The sequence below is a fragment of the Zalophus californianus genome, chromosome 1 (genome assembly GCF_009762305.2).
Source record: "Zalophus californianus isolate mZalCal1 chromosome 1, mZalCal1.pri.v2, whole genome shotgun sequence".
Lineage (NCBI taxonomy): Eukaryota > Metazoa > Chordata > Mammalia > Carnivora > Otariidae > Zalophus > Zalophus californianus.
Genome location: NC_045595.1, coordinates 171,923,081 through 171,938,047, shown reverse-complemented (window position 1 = coordinate 171,938,047; position 14,967 = coordinate 171,923,081). Strand labels below are relative to the sequence as shown.

Sequence of the window (14,967 nt, the reverse complement as noted above, 5' to 3'; positions counted from 1 at the left end):
ATTGGTCACTGATTCTGATGTGCAACAATTATTTCCATAGAGATTTGTGGGCTGAAGAGATAGGAGCGAAGTTTGTACTTTATTTGATGACTCACAGTTAATATACTGTAGTAACTGAAATTTGAATCATGTTTTCAAAGGGCTGTGGTTAGTTAACTCAAGTGTGGTGAGTGAAATTTGTTCATCTCAAAACTGGAAAGCTAGGATTGTCTACATGTACTGCCACCAGAACTAGCCTGGTTGTTAAGTTTAGTTGGCAGTGAATGCTTCCCTCATTGACTCATCAGGTGGCTCAGCAGAGTTAACAACAAAAGGTTAACTTAGAAAAGACTTAGCTTTGCCATAAGCCTCAAAAGCACCCCCAAACACACACCAGTACCCAAGCAAATGCAAAATATAACTAAAAATAGCGTGCTTATCATATAAACACAACTTCAAAACCAGTGCCCTCATTGTTCTGACCATAGAGACCCACATAATCTTCTCATTTATAGAAATTCCACTATATTAGATGCTATCAGTGATAAAGCCCAGTATAGAAAAAATTACTTTATAGAGACCAGCATTCAACTGGAACTTTGAGTTCATTAGTCTCTCAATAATCATCAGCCAAACAGTGCTTCTTTCTTTCCACAAAACTGTTGGTCTATGAGTCTGCCATCTCATGTCCCTTATTATTGTCATTATCCATAATTATTGAATTTGGCATAATATCTAATCCCATCATACCGTATTACACTTTGGTCCTATAGAAATCACATCCATTCCTCCAACTCAGAATTCTTTAACTATCTAAACCTTCATGCTCTGCCACATGGCTTCTCTGTTCTAAAATACTAAAGGATTTGCCAAGTTGTGTGTGAATATTACATTCACTTTATATACAACCACAGTTATGTGCATTTCTTCTACCAGTTCATTCTCCTTCTATGAAGAAAAGAATAAATGACTTAAAAATGAAAAAATAGATAAATATATACATATTTATTTGTAAAATAATTAGTATTTATATATACTGTATTTTATAAGTATATATAATATTATGTATATTTTGAAAATTTGTAGAGAATTTACAAAGCCTAAAAGAAAGTTCTTAGCAAAAACCATAAGTTTTAATGAAGGAGTGATAAAAGACACCTTTCCCCAAAACCACAGATCCTTTAAATGTTGTTTTTTTCAAAAACAAGAAAATGTTTTGTCTTGAGGCAGATACTAAAACTTTGTGGTTATGATCTATAGGAAAAGAAAGCCCTAAAAAACCTATTCTCAGTAGTCAGGAGCTAATGTTAAATTCCTTTATCTGACATTACCAGAGTTCAAAGATTGTTGTAAATGTCAGTAATCAAATCTACAAAGGATGTCTCTGAGGATGGGATTAGGAAGCAAACACATCCTGAAGCCAACTGTTAACCTCAAATTATCTTTCTATACTCCAGCAAAACATCAAGGAGATTAGAATCAAGGAAAAACCACACTAATTGATACTTATTAATAAAGGTCAGCCACAAGAAGTAATTAGACCTCTACGAAAGCCCAGGGGGCCTAATCCTCTGCCTGTGTTGCTGTCTCTTCAACTAGAAGCTTTTAGAAGACACTGCCTCACTGTAAGCGAGGGGCCTCCATGGCTGTTATAACATGAAAGTGTTGAAGATTAGCAAAGACAGGCATACGAATACAGAATTGGGAGAGAAGCAAATAGGACACAAGAGGAAAGAATTAGCAAGTGCACCAGAGTATCACTTTCAAGCTAAGATCAAGTGATGAGTTAAAACTCAATGTCATAGTCAGATGGGAACAGGCAAAATTTTAAAACCAAATGACTCATTTGGAGTGAAGAATTTTCAGTTAACATGGCTGAGCCATGTAATCATGGGATATGTAAGAGAACCATCTGACCAAAGTTTGGATATTAAACCAGAAGACTAGGCTAGCATTAGATGTCTAGAGCATGTATTTTCCCACAGCACGTCTCTTCTAAAGACCTACGATTCATACTCTTCACCTTATGAAGACCAGAGCTTGGCCTGATCTTAGGATCACGGTCTTCATAATGGTGTATAAAGACCATAAAGAGATTGTCCTAGAAGGAATTTCTAATTCCCCTTCCCCAACCTCTGCAGTTCACATGGCTTGCCCAAACAACAAATTTATTGTCTTCACCTTTCTTAAGATTTTCTTATCTTGATTGCCTGCTTAGTCTGACCTGCGACCATTGTGATTGCCAACTGGTTTTCATCCTTCAATTCTGACTCTGAGACCAATACACTTTAAATTGCTCCTGAATTGCCTTACTATAATTTTCCTACATCCTTGTAATACCTTGGGTTAATTTTCTCCCAAGGCTAATACAGGTCCTGTGTTTTCAAACATACTACCTTCTCCCTAGGGTGGAGCTCATCACTTTATGTTTATAAAGTTGCAACCAGGGGGACAATTCTATTATACATATTCTATAACTTTACTCAGAAATGGATTTACCCTGACAGTAATGAAATCTAAATATCACCAGTAAAGACAGGTTTCCAAGCCATGTACTAATTGCTTTCCAGAATTTTGTGTTCTTTTCTAATAAGAAAGGAAGCAACATTATATAAACTTCAGGCCACATAAAATGTGGCTTGATGCCAGCTTCAACTATAACAATAAGAATGATTTAGGCGTTTCTGAAGCTAATGTATAGTAATATGTCAACTATACTTCAAATAATTAAATGAGTAAATAAATACAAATTTAAAAAAGAATGATTCAGGCATGTTAGTAAAATAATGAAACATTTGTAAAGAAATGATGGGAACAATTATAGCTTGGACACTGAGGATTTAAAGTACCTACCCTCTCACAAAGCATATTTTATATCATAACATGATTTTATTATTCCATTACCTTCACTAGCATAATTTTACTATTCTATAAGACTCTTATCCAGGCAAATATATTTATTATTAGAGGAATTTCATGAAAGACCCATAAATGCTTCAATATAAACCATCAATAGTTTCTATCATTAAGATTCTTTGAACCCTTAGCCCCAAAAGCCTGCTTTGCTGTTACTACCAATTCTAGACTGATATATCCTGATTTTTACTCAATCCTAATCAATCCCCCTCACTCTTCACATTGAAATACTACCTTAAATCAAACTTCAATTACTCAGTAAAATAGAATCTTGCCTACCCTTTATGGGACATTTGCAAAGTTCTATTGAGATGGTTTTCTCCCTTACCGTGGTAAGCAATGAACTCAAATTTTTTTTTCCAAATCTGTCTTATGAACAGACTGTGTTGGTGATATTTGGGAAGCCAGCATACAACAGCTTACAAGCCCTTTTACATATTCACATACTTGCAAATAATCATTTTAGCTATTAACTTCTCTAAGTTATGACCACACCAACGATTAAGAGGTTATAATTTGCATACATAATTATAAATAAATATATATATATATATATATATAAAGACAGATTAGTCCAAACTGGTGGCATCCATGGTTACCTTCATTGATTTTTTTCATCATCCTTTGAAAGATAGAAATCAGAATTTTTAACATTTAAGCACTGAAACTGAATTTTCTACAATTTCTAAAATTCCCTTTGAAAATACGTGGTCTTCTGAAAATAACATTTGGTTATTTTCTATGAGAAACAAATGGAGCAGAGTGAATTTTTGGAACTGATTAAATGTGATTATGTGTAGTATTTCCTTTTTTTTTCATCACATTTCAAGTCAGAGCCTTAAATGACTGAATTTTAATTTCAGAGATAGGGTAAACAGAAGGTCAAGTAAAGAATTCTCTGGTCCTTATTTTCAGTTTATTCAATCTAGCTTCAAATATTTGTGATTCCTTCTCCTTATTTTCTCTATCAAATGCAATGCTAGTTGCAATGACAATAGCTCAAGTCTGCATAAAAGAAAGAGGAGACAGCATGATGACACTACAAAAATAATTATTTATTATTTGAAAATAATAAATTGTCACAGAGACAGAGCAGGAACCCTCCACCTCATTTCACTTCTGCAGCCACAATATCCTGCTTCTTCTTTTCGCACTCTTGTTGGCCCTGGTGTTCACTGAAACCAATTTCATTTTTGCAACAGTGTGTTTGACAATTATGTGGGGAGGTACGAAGGATGATGCATGAAAACTGAGGACCCGGGATGCATGCAAGAGTAATAAGCTTGGTAATAGTTCATATTTGTGGTATTTGCTTTCATGACTGGACATAATATATTACCAGAGGTAGAAAGAAAAGACTGATAAAGGATAGGGATCAACTTGTCGGAGAAAATGAGGAATGTGAAGAATCTCACATTATGTCAAGAAATATGTCCTGAATCTTCTATCAGCAGCTCTTTATGAGTTAACCATTTACTTTTGACCTTTCCTGAAAAGAGAAATGTTTGCTTAAAGAAATGTGGAGGCGGGCATCCTCCTGGCTGACCTGCATGCACAGCTGGCCAAGCACAGCCTGGCCTCCTCCACCTGAGAGCCGTTTCAGACGTGACTGCAAGGGGCGGGCGTCATTGGGTTCGGAACGCACAACACAGGGATCAAACACGGCATCCATTCACGTGATGGCGCTGACCCAGCCAACGCCCATGGGACCATTCTTGAGTGCTCCGAGTTTAGCAACACAGAGGTGTTCCAGAGGCCGTGCAGGTGCACCTAAGGTTCTTGGACAGCCACCTGAAGAAATCTGAATACTTCCTCTTCCTCTGGTCCCCGCACAGTGAGAACGTCAGCGTCATCTACTGGGACCACACCAAAAAGCTCCCCTCCTCTTCAGCCAACTGGTTTTGGGACTATGCCATCAGATTCTATTTACTGGAGTTCTTGCTCTGGATCAGTTCTTTCCTGCTGGGCCTTTGTTGGCTGGATGAATCGCTTCTTCTAGCTCCCGTTCACCAGGAAGGAGAATAGCAACCTCAGCCACAAGATCTTCGCCTACGAGTGCTGCTTCAAGCAGCATGTCCAGGACAGGGCCATCCTCAGAAAGAAAACCAAGGAGGCCCTGCTGGAACTGAAGGTCATGCTGGAGATGCACCCCAAGATGGTGGCCCACTACCCCGTGGAGACACTTCATCTCCAGGGGATGACATCTTGCTGAGTTCCTGCTTCCAGAAGGACAGCTACTACATAAACATCATTATGTACAGGCCCTATGGCAAGGAAGTGCCACAGCTGGACTACTGGCTCGCCTAGGAGACCATCATGAAGATGGTGAGGGGCAGGCCCCATTGGGCCAAGGCTACAACTCTTCCTGGAAGGACTTAGAAAATTTATCTAGCCTTTTCGAAGTTCTGTGCCATCTGAGAAAAGCTGGACCCCACTGGAATGTTCCTGAATGGTATCTGGAAGTGTTCTACTGAAGCAGAAACCAAAAATAAATTGAGCCTGCTCCATTCTTCCCTCAGGCCCACCTTCAATTAGGTTGAAGACTCATGTCTCACTGGCCTGATGGGTAACATTACCTCTTTCTGTGGGTCTTCTGCGGCAGCTCTCACAGCTGCTCCTCCCACAGCAATGAGCCTGGATCTAGGCAGGTCTCCCTGCCCTCCTACTTCCTTTCTCCTCACAACAATCCCATGCAAGGAAGAGCACCCAAATCCCTATTTACATCTCCATGTGGCGGCTCCTTTTCCTGAACCTAAATCACCACACTTTGTTTTCCCAGGAAATAGAGAAACCCCAAAATGTTATGTTTCTTTAAGAGGCCAGGGATTCCGTCATTCGTCAGTTCACCTTGCCAGCTAGGTGAGTGTAGCTCTGGGGCCCCATTAACAGGTTTGGGCACAGTAGTCATTTGTAAAGTGCTCTGCCCCCTTTCACCCTTGAGGGTTTTTCAAATGCTCAGGTGAGTGCCCTTTTCCAGTTTCTTTCTACCTGTTTACTTGACCTCTCATAGCCTGACCTTCAAATAAGTCTAGTTTGAGGAGTGAGACCCTCCTTGCCTTCTTTTAAATGAAGACCAAGAATTGAAAAAAAAAAATTAATATCAAAAATTTCAAAATAAGCAAAACCAAACATAAAACAGACTTGTATAACAAAAAATATAAAGGAAAAATGATAGAGGAAAATGATTTTTCTAGATTCTTTTCAGAAGAAATGAGTAGGCATACTCAAGTGATTACACCTTCATATAAGTATGCTAATATTATATAGTAAAAAGAGCCAGTGTGAAAGACCACATGTATATATATAATATAAATAGAAACATATTTCTACTAATATGTTAATATTTTTTCTATAGTTTGAATTATTTTTACATCTGTTTCTACTATTTTAGTCTGTTTTAGATTGTAAGTTCAAAGAGGTCAAAATCTTTGAATTCTCCAAGTCATTTCAATGTGCACTAGAATTTTGAAAATCCGTGACAAAAGCATGAGCTAAGATATTCATTTTCAATTAGAGATATTTATCCCACAATTTGCTATTTTTAGAAGGCTGTGTCACTCAAATACATGTATTTGTATTTATTTGTAAATACCTCCCATATATGCTTCACTCTGAGTTAGGCATTTGAAATTGCAAATTTACTTCTTTACCTCTTGTTACTGTTAAAATTAAAAGACATTTATTAGCATGATCAACAGTCCAACACAAGAGAAAAAAGATTTTTTAGAACAAGTTGGAGTCTTGTTGGAGTGATCTATAAGTCATATTCTAATATTCCAAATGCTTAAAACTACCCCCGCCCCCACCACACACAGCATCATTGCATGGCATCATCATCCTGCCCTTTATCCTATTAAGGAAAAAAATAGTTCACAGGTGACAAAACAACAAAATAAACCTTGTCACCTGTCTCAGCAGAAGATAAAAATCAGGAAATAATTGTCTCTTAAGTACTTTTTCCTCATAGTCTTGATGTATCTCCCAGAATTGTGTGTATATTATCAATATTTTCCCTCTTCACGAAAGTTGAGGGACAGATGATTTTACCACTGCTTCTCTCCTTGCTTGCAAATATTTGGAGGAGGAAACATAACTCATTTTGAAAGTCTTTTGGAAGGCAGCCTTTCTATTTTCAAAGAAAATATTGCAGTCACCAAACCTGAGACCATGGATTTGGTTTCAACTTATCAATTAGAGAACCATTCATTTCTCGATTCAACTATGGCAGCCAGATACCAGATCTCAGAAGCCTGTGCAGCAATGCTGAAAGAAGGAAAATGCTATACTTCCAGTCTGCAAAGGCCAACAAAAATCGAGACTATATATTCACTGATATATATGAAGTTATTCCTGCTGAAACAAGGTCCTTTCCACTAAAAAAGTCACAGTTCTCTCTTTTGACACATCTGGAATTGTCACTTTGCTTTCAGGAAATCATAAAAAGGAAAAAAAAAAAATAGTTCCCATGTCCTGGAACAGAGGCGATAAGTCAAATAAAAATACTTCTCCTAGGATCACACAAGTGTTTTCATTTACATAAATCAATATCATTCTATCAATGTCTCATTTGGAAAGCATCAAAAGAACTCTTCTGCTAATGTCAAAGGAGTGACTTAGTACAAAAATTTTTACAGTGGATTTTCTGTCCAACGTCAACACCATGCAAAGAGGGAAAAAATCCTGACACAGTGATTTGTCCAGCCACAACACACCTGAAATTAATTCACACCCTGGGAAAGAGTCCAAGTTTTCAGTCCACCACTAGTACATAGAGCACCCTGGAATGATTTCAACACCTCCCATCTTGGAGCAAATGAATGTTGCCCAGAGGGACATGGCTTTGCAAGCACTGAGCTACAAGTCAGCCTTCTCTAGTTCTCTCAGCCAGGTGCCTTTGTGCTATTAATAAACAGTACAACCATATGTGATAGATTTGGGCCCAACAAGCAGCTTTGCATCACCTGTGCTGAAGGAACTATTGCTGTGTGTGTTTGATCTGGGTCCATTGTATTGGAGAGTTGTGTTAATTAGGTACAGAATATATGGACTATATTTCTATATAGACCAAACTTTAAGTATCATGGTAACTTTTATTTATGTCACCCTCCTTATGAAGAATTTCACTAGTATAAATCTAGATGTAAATCATTACTACAATACTTTTATTAAAAATTATATTAATACCTGCTTATGATTTAATTTTGACTTATAAGATTAATATGAGCCCCCCAATAGTACTATTAGTTATTAAGACAAAAATCAGGGGCACCTGGTTGGTTCAGTTGGTTAAGCAACTGCCTTCGGCTTAGGTTATGATCCTGGAGTCCCAGGATTGAGTCCTGCATCGGGCTCCCTGCTCAGTGGGGAGTTTGCTTCTCCCTCTGACCCTTCCCCTTCTCATGCAGCCTCTCTCTCAATTTCTCTCTCTCAAATAAATAAATAAAATCTTTAAAAAGAAAGACAAAAATCAATAGGGTCTACAAAAATAGAAAAAACAATAAAATAGTAAATTATGTCAATCAGGTATGCTCACTTATAAAATTATATTGGTCTATAATATAATAAACTGTCACTTGATCTTCTCTCAATATGCAGATAAATGATCCTCACAATGTCAGATCTCATGAAGATAAGCAGCTGCTGTGTGCCATCAACACAAATGGTATTTAGTATCAAGAAGACAATCTTACACCTACATAATGTAGTGAGTGGCAAAACCCTCTTTTCTGATATATCTGTAATCAAGGGACCTCTGTCACTTGCACTCAATCTCAGCTGATGTTTGAAAAAATCCAGAAGCTCTATCATTTATTTGTCCACATACTCATTTCCACTTTATGGCAGCCAGAACATGACTAGGCCCTCAGATAAATCTCCAGGAATTTATATATTGAAGAAACAATGCATAATAGAAAAATGATAGTCAAAGAATGACTCAATATGGTGACTATGGCAGGAGTATGGCCAGCATGGAGTTGAGAGTTTGGCAACATGGACTGCCCACCCAGCCAAGCTTCCAAAACACTATTCCTTGGCTGTTTGTGCAAATTAGATTCTGAGATTCTGGTCATTTTCTGAGCCCAATTCTCTTGCCTTTCCATTGATTCCTGAGCTATTTGATATCCCTTCAATAAATTCATTTTTTGCTGAGTTCAAACAGAATTGGTTTCTATTGTTCTCAACCAGGAATTCTGAGTGATACAGGCACATAGAAGGAATTATATCAGTAAGTGACTTTTATTCCCTGGGACACTTTTATTCACAGTCCTGCTCTAATAACTATTTAGCTTTATAAAAATGTCTTGAATAGTCATAATGAAATTTTCAGGTTGGGAGAATTTGCTAATGGTCAATATTTGCTGAAATCCTGAGAGAGTTCTCCAAGGTTCTGCCTCTTCAATCTTAGAAGCCTAACTACATTCCTATTCTCAGTTCTGAAGTGATGAACAGCTACTATACCAGAGTACAGCATGTTTAAAATTATAACATTTTCCCAATATATTATTCTGTATATTTTTATTCAAAAGTTAATTTTGATATGTATGAATGTAATATAACTTACACAAGCATGATTTGGACAAATAATCCATTTTCGAACCAACCACCACATAACATTATTTACCATTAATTTATAACACATGGCTTATGTATAATAATAATGCATGTGTTTTCATAGGCTAAAAGTGAATTCAGATAAACATGAATAATTATTTTGAAGGGTGCTTTATCAGAAATGATGTCCAATCCAAAATTCTACTCTGTGTTAAAACAAGTTTCCACATTATCAATGTGAGCAATGTTAACTCAACATTATACAGAAAAAAGTAAAACATAGTCAAAACTTCTAGAGTATGTATATTGCTTGGCAATCTAACTCATAGAAGAAAATATCTGTGGGTCATTAAGTAAGAAGAGAGGAGAGCACAGACTTGTCTTAAACATAAACATATATATTTTTTAATTAGAATTGACTTATCCATGAACAGAGACCTCTCTATAAAACATGACCACAACTAGCTTTTCTAATTTTTATTTTTTTATTTTTATTTTTTTATTGTTATGTTAATCACCATATACTACATCATTAGTTTTTGATGTAGTGTTCCATGATTCATTGTTTGTGCATAACACCCAGTGCTCCATGCAGAACGTGCCCCCTTGAATACCCATCACCAGGCTAACCCATTCCCCCACCCTCCTCCCTTCTAGAACCCTCAGTTTGTTTTTCAGAGTCCATCGTCTCTCATGGTTCATCTCCCCCTCTAACTTACTCCCCCTAATTCTTCCCCTTCTCCTATTTTCTTCTTTTTCTTTTTTCTTAACATATGTTGCATTATTTGTTTCAGAAGTACAGATCTGCGACTCAACAGTCTTGCACAATTCACAGCGCTCACCATAGCACATACCCTCCCCAATGTCTATCACCCAGCCACCCCATTCCTCCCACCCCCCACCACTCCAGCAACACTCAGTTTTTTTCCTGAGATTAAGAATTCCTCATATCAGTGAGGTCATATGATACATGTCTTTCTCTGATTGACTTATTTCACTCAGCATAACACCTTCCAGTTCCATCCACGTCGTTGCAAATGGCAAGATCTCATTCCTTTTGATGGCTGCATAATATTCCACTGTGTATATATACCACTTCTTCTTTATCCATTCATCTGTCGATGGACATCTTGGCTCCTTCCACAGTTTGGCTATTGTGGACATTGCTGCTATAAACATTGGGGTGCACGTACCCCTTCGGATCCCTACATTTGTATCTTTGGGGTAAATACCCAGTAGTGCAATTGCTGGATCGTATGGTAGCTCTATTTTCAACTGTTTGATGAACCTCCATACTGTTTTCCATAGTGGTTGCACCAGCTTGCATTCCCACCAACAGTGTAGGAGGGTTCCCCTTTCTCCACATCCCCGCCAACATGTGTCGTTTCCTGACTTGTTAATTTTAGCCATTCTGACTGGTGTGAGGTGGTATCTCATTGAGGTTTTGATTTGGATTTCCCTGATGCCGAGCGATGTTGAGCACTTTTTCATGTGTCTGTTGGCCATTTGGATGTCTTCTTTGGAAAAATGTCTGTTCATGTCTTCTGCCCATTTCTTGATTGGATTATTTGTTCTTTGGGTGTTGAGTTTGGTAAATTCTTTATAGATTCTGGATACTATCCCTTTATCTGATATGTCATTTGCAAATATTTTCTCCCATTCTGTCGGTTGTCTTTTGGTTTTGTGGACTGTTTTTTTTGCTGTGCAAAAGCTTTTTATCTTGATGAAATCCTAATAGTTCATTTTTGCCCTTGCTTCCCTTGCCTTTGGTGATGTTTCTAGGAAGAAGTTGCTGCGGCTGAGGTCAAAGAGGTTGCTGCCTGTGTTCTCCTTTAGGATTTTGATGGACTCCTGTCTCACGTTTAGGTCTTTCAACCATTTGGAGTCTATTTTTGTGTGTGGTGTAAGGAAATGGTCCAGTTTCATTCTTCTGCATGTGGCTGTCCAATTTTCCCAACACCATTTGTTGAAGAGACTGTCTTTTTGCCATTGGACATTCTTTCCTGCTTTGTCAAAGATGAGTTGACCATAGAGTTGAGGGTCCATTTCTGGGCTCTCGATTCTGTTCCATTGATCCATGTGTCTGTTTTTGTGCCAGTACCATACTGTCTTGATGATGACAGCTTTGTAATAGAGCTGGAAGTCCGGAATTGTGATGCCGCCAGCTTTGCTTTTCTTTTTCAATATTCCTCTGCATATTCGGGGTCTCTTCTGGTTCCATACAAATTTTAGGATTGTTTGTTCCATTTCTTTGAAAAAAGTGGATGGTATTTTGATGGGGATTGCATTGAATGTGTAGATTGCTCTAGGTAGCATTGACATCTTCACAATGTTGGTTCTCCCAATCCATGAGCATGGAACATTTTTCCATTTCTTTGTGTCTTCTTCAATTTCTTTCATGAGTATTTTATGGTTTTCTGAGAACAGATCCTTTGCCTCTTTGGTTAAATTTATTCCTAGGTATCTTATGGTTTTGGGTGCAATTGTAAATGGGATCAACTCCTTGATTTGTCTCTCTTCTGTCTTGTTGTTGGTGTATAGGAATGCCACTGATTTCTGTGCATTGATTTTATATCCTGCTACTTGACTGAATTCCTCTATGAGTTCTAGCAGGTTTGGGGTGTAGTCTTTTGGGTTTACCACATACAGTATCATATCATCTGCAAGAGTGAGAGTTTGACTTCCTCTTTGCCGATTTGGATGCCTTTGATTTCTTTTTGTTGTTTGATTGCTGTGGCTAGGACTTCTAATACTATGTTGAATAGCGGTGGTGATAGGACATCCCTGCCGCGTTCCTGACCATAGGGAAAAAACTCTCAGCTTTTCCCCATTGAGAATGATATTTGCTGTAGGTTTCTCATAGAAGGCTTTTATGATATTGAGGTATGTACCCTCTATGCCTATACTCTGAAGAGTTTTGATCAAGAAAGGATGCTGTACTTTGTCAAATGCTTTTTCTGCATCTATTGAGAGGATCATATGATTCTTATTCTTTCTTTTGTTAATGTATTGTGTCACGTTGATTGATTTGCGGATGTTGAACCATCCTTGCAGCCCAGGGATAAATCCCACTTGGTCATGGTGAATAATCCTTTTAATGTACTGTTGGATCCTATTGGCTAGTATTTTGGTGAGAATTTTTGCATCCATGTTCATCAAGGATATTGGTCTGTAATTCTCCTTTTTGATGGGGTCGTTGTCTGGTTTTGTGATCAAGGTAATGCTGGCCTCATAAAATGAGTTTGGAAGTTCTCCTTCCATTTCTATTTTTTGGAACCATTTCAGGAGAATAGGTATTAATTCTTCTTTAAATGTCTGATAGAATTCCCCTGGGAAGCCATCTGGCCCCGGGCTTTTGTTTCTTGGGAGATTTTTGATGACTGCTTCAATTTCCTTAGTGGCTATAGGTCTGTTCAGGTTTTCTATTTCTTCCTGGTTCAATTTTGGTAGTTGATACATCTCTAGGAATGCACCCATTTCTTCCAGGTTATCTAATTTGCTGGCATAGAGTTGCTCATAATATGTTCTTATACTTGTTTGTATTTCTTTGGTGTTGGTTGTGATCTCTCCTCTTTCATTCATGATTTTGTTGATTTGGGTCATTTCTCTTTTCTTTTTGATAAGTCTGGCCAGGGGTTTATCAATCTTGTTAATTCTTTCAAAGAACCAGCTCCTAGTTTCGTTGATCTGTTCTACTGTTCTTTTGGTTTCTAGTTCATTGATTTCTGCTCTGATCTTTATGATTTCTCTTCTCCTGCTGGGTTTAGGCTTTATTTGCTGTTCTTTCTCCAGCTCCTTTAGGTGTAGGGTTAGGTTGTGTATATGAGACCTTTCTTGTTTCTTGAGAGAGGCTTGTATTGCTATATACTTTCCTCTCAGGACTGCCTTTGCTGTATCCCAAAGATTTTGAACAGTTGTGTTTTCATATTCATTGGTGTCCATGAATTTTTTTAATTCTTCTTTAATTTCCTGGTTGACCCATTCATTCTTTAGTAGGATGCTCTTTAGCCTCCATGTATTTGAGTTCTTTCCGACTTTCCTCTTGTGATTGAGTTCTAGTTTCAAAGCATTGTGGTCTGAAAACTTGCAGGGAATGATCCCAGTCTTTTGGTACCGTTTGAGACCTGATTTGTGACCTAGGATGTGATCAATTCTGGAGAATGTTCCATGGGCACTAGAGAAGAATGTGTATTCCGTTGCTTTGGGATGGAATGTTCTGAATATGTCTGTGAAGTCCATTTGGTCCAGTGTGTCATTTAAAGTCTTTATTTCCTTGTTGATCTTTTGCTTAGATGATCTGTCCATTTCAGTCAGGGGGTTATTAAAGTCCCCCACTATTATTGTATTATTGTCAGTGTGTTTCTTTGCTTTTGTTATTAATTGCCTTATATAATTGGCTTCTGCCATGTTAGGGGCATAGATATTTACAATTGTTAGATCTTCTTGTTGGATAGACCCTTTAAATAGGATAGAGTGTCCTTCCTCATCTCTTATTACAGTCTTTGGTTTAATCTCTAATTTGTTTGATATAAGGATTGCCACCCCAGCTTTCTTTTGGTGTCCATTAGCATGGTAAATGGTTTTCCACCCCCTCACTTTCAATCTGGGGGCATCTTTGGGTCTAAAATAAGTCTCTTGCAGACAGCATATTGATGGGTCTTGTTTTTTAATCCAATCTGATAGCCTGTGTCTTTTGATTGGGGTATTTAGACCATTTACATTCAGGGTTACTATTGAAAGGTATGAATTTCGTGCCATTGTATTGCCTGTAAGGTGACTGTTACTGTATATTGTCTCTGTTCCTTTCTGATCTATGCTGCTTTTAGGCTCTCTCTTTGCTTAGAGGACCCCTTTCAAGATTTCTTGGAGGGCTGGTTTCGTGTTTGCAAATTCCTTTAGCTTTTGATCTCTCCTTCTATTTTCAATGACAACCTAGCTGGATATAGCATTCTTGGCTGCATATTTTTCTCGTTTAGTGCTCTGAAGATATCTTGCCAGTCCTTTCTGGCCTGCCAGGTCTCTGTGGATAGGTCTGTTGCCAATCTAATATTTCTACCATTGTAGGTTACATATCTCTTCTCCCAAGCTGCTTTCAGGATTTTCTCTTTGTCTCTGAGACTCATAAGTTTTACTCTTAGATGTCAGGGTGTTGACCTATTATTATTGATTTTGAGAGCAGTTCTCTGTGCCTCCTGGATTTTGATGCCTGTTTCCTTCCTCACATTAGGGAAGTTCTCTGCTATTATTTGCTCCAATATACCTTCTGCCCCTCTCTCTCTTTCATCTTCTTCTGGGATCCCAATTATTGTAATGTTGTTTTGTCTTATCGTATCACTTATCTCTCGAATTCTGCCCTCGTGATCCTGTAGTTGTTTATCTCTCTTTTTCTCATCCTCTTTATTTTCCATCATTTGGTCTTCTATATCACTGATTCTCTCTGCTGCCTCATTTTTCCTAGCAGTTAGTGCCCCCATTTTTGATTGCACTTCATCAATAGCCTTTTTGATTTCGACTTGGTTA

At 37.8% G+C, this 14,967-nt stretch overlaps 1 pseudogene; it reads left to right on the top strand.

The window, feature by feature from the left end:
* The first annotated feature begins 1,635 nt into the window (after positions 1-1,635).
* Positions 1,636-14,967, top strand: part of LOC113915887 — a 65,181-nt pseudogene continuing 51,849 nt past the window's right edge.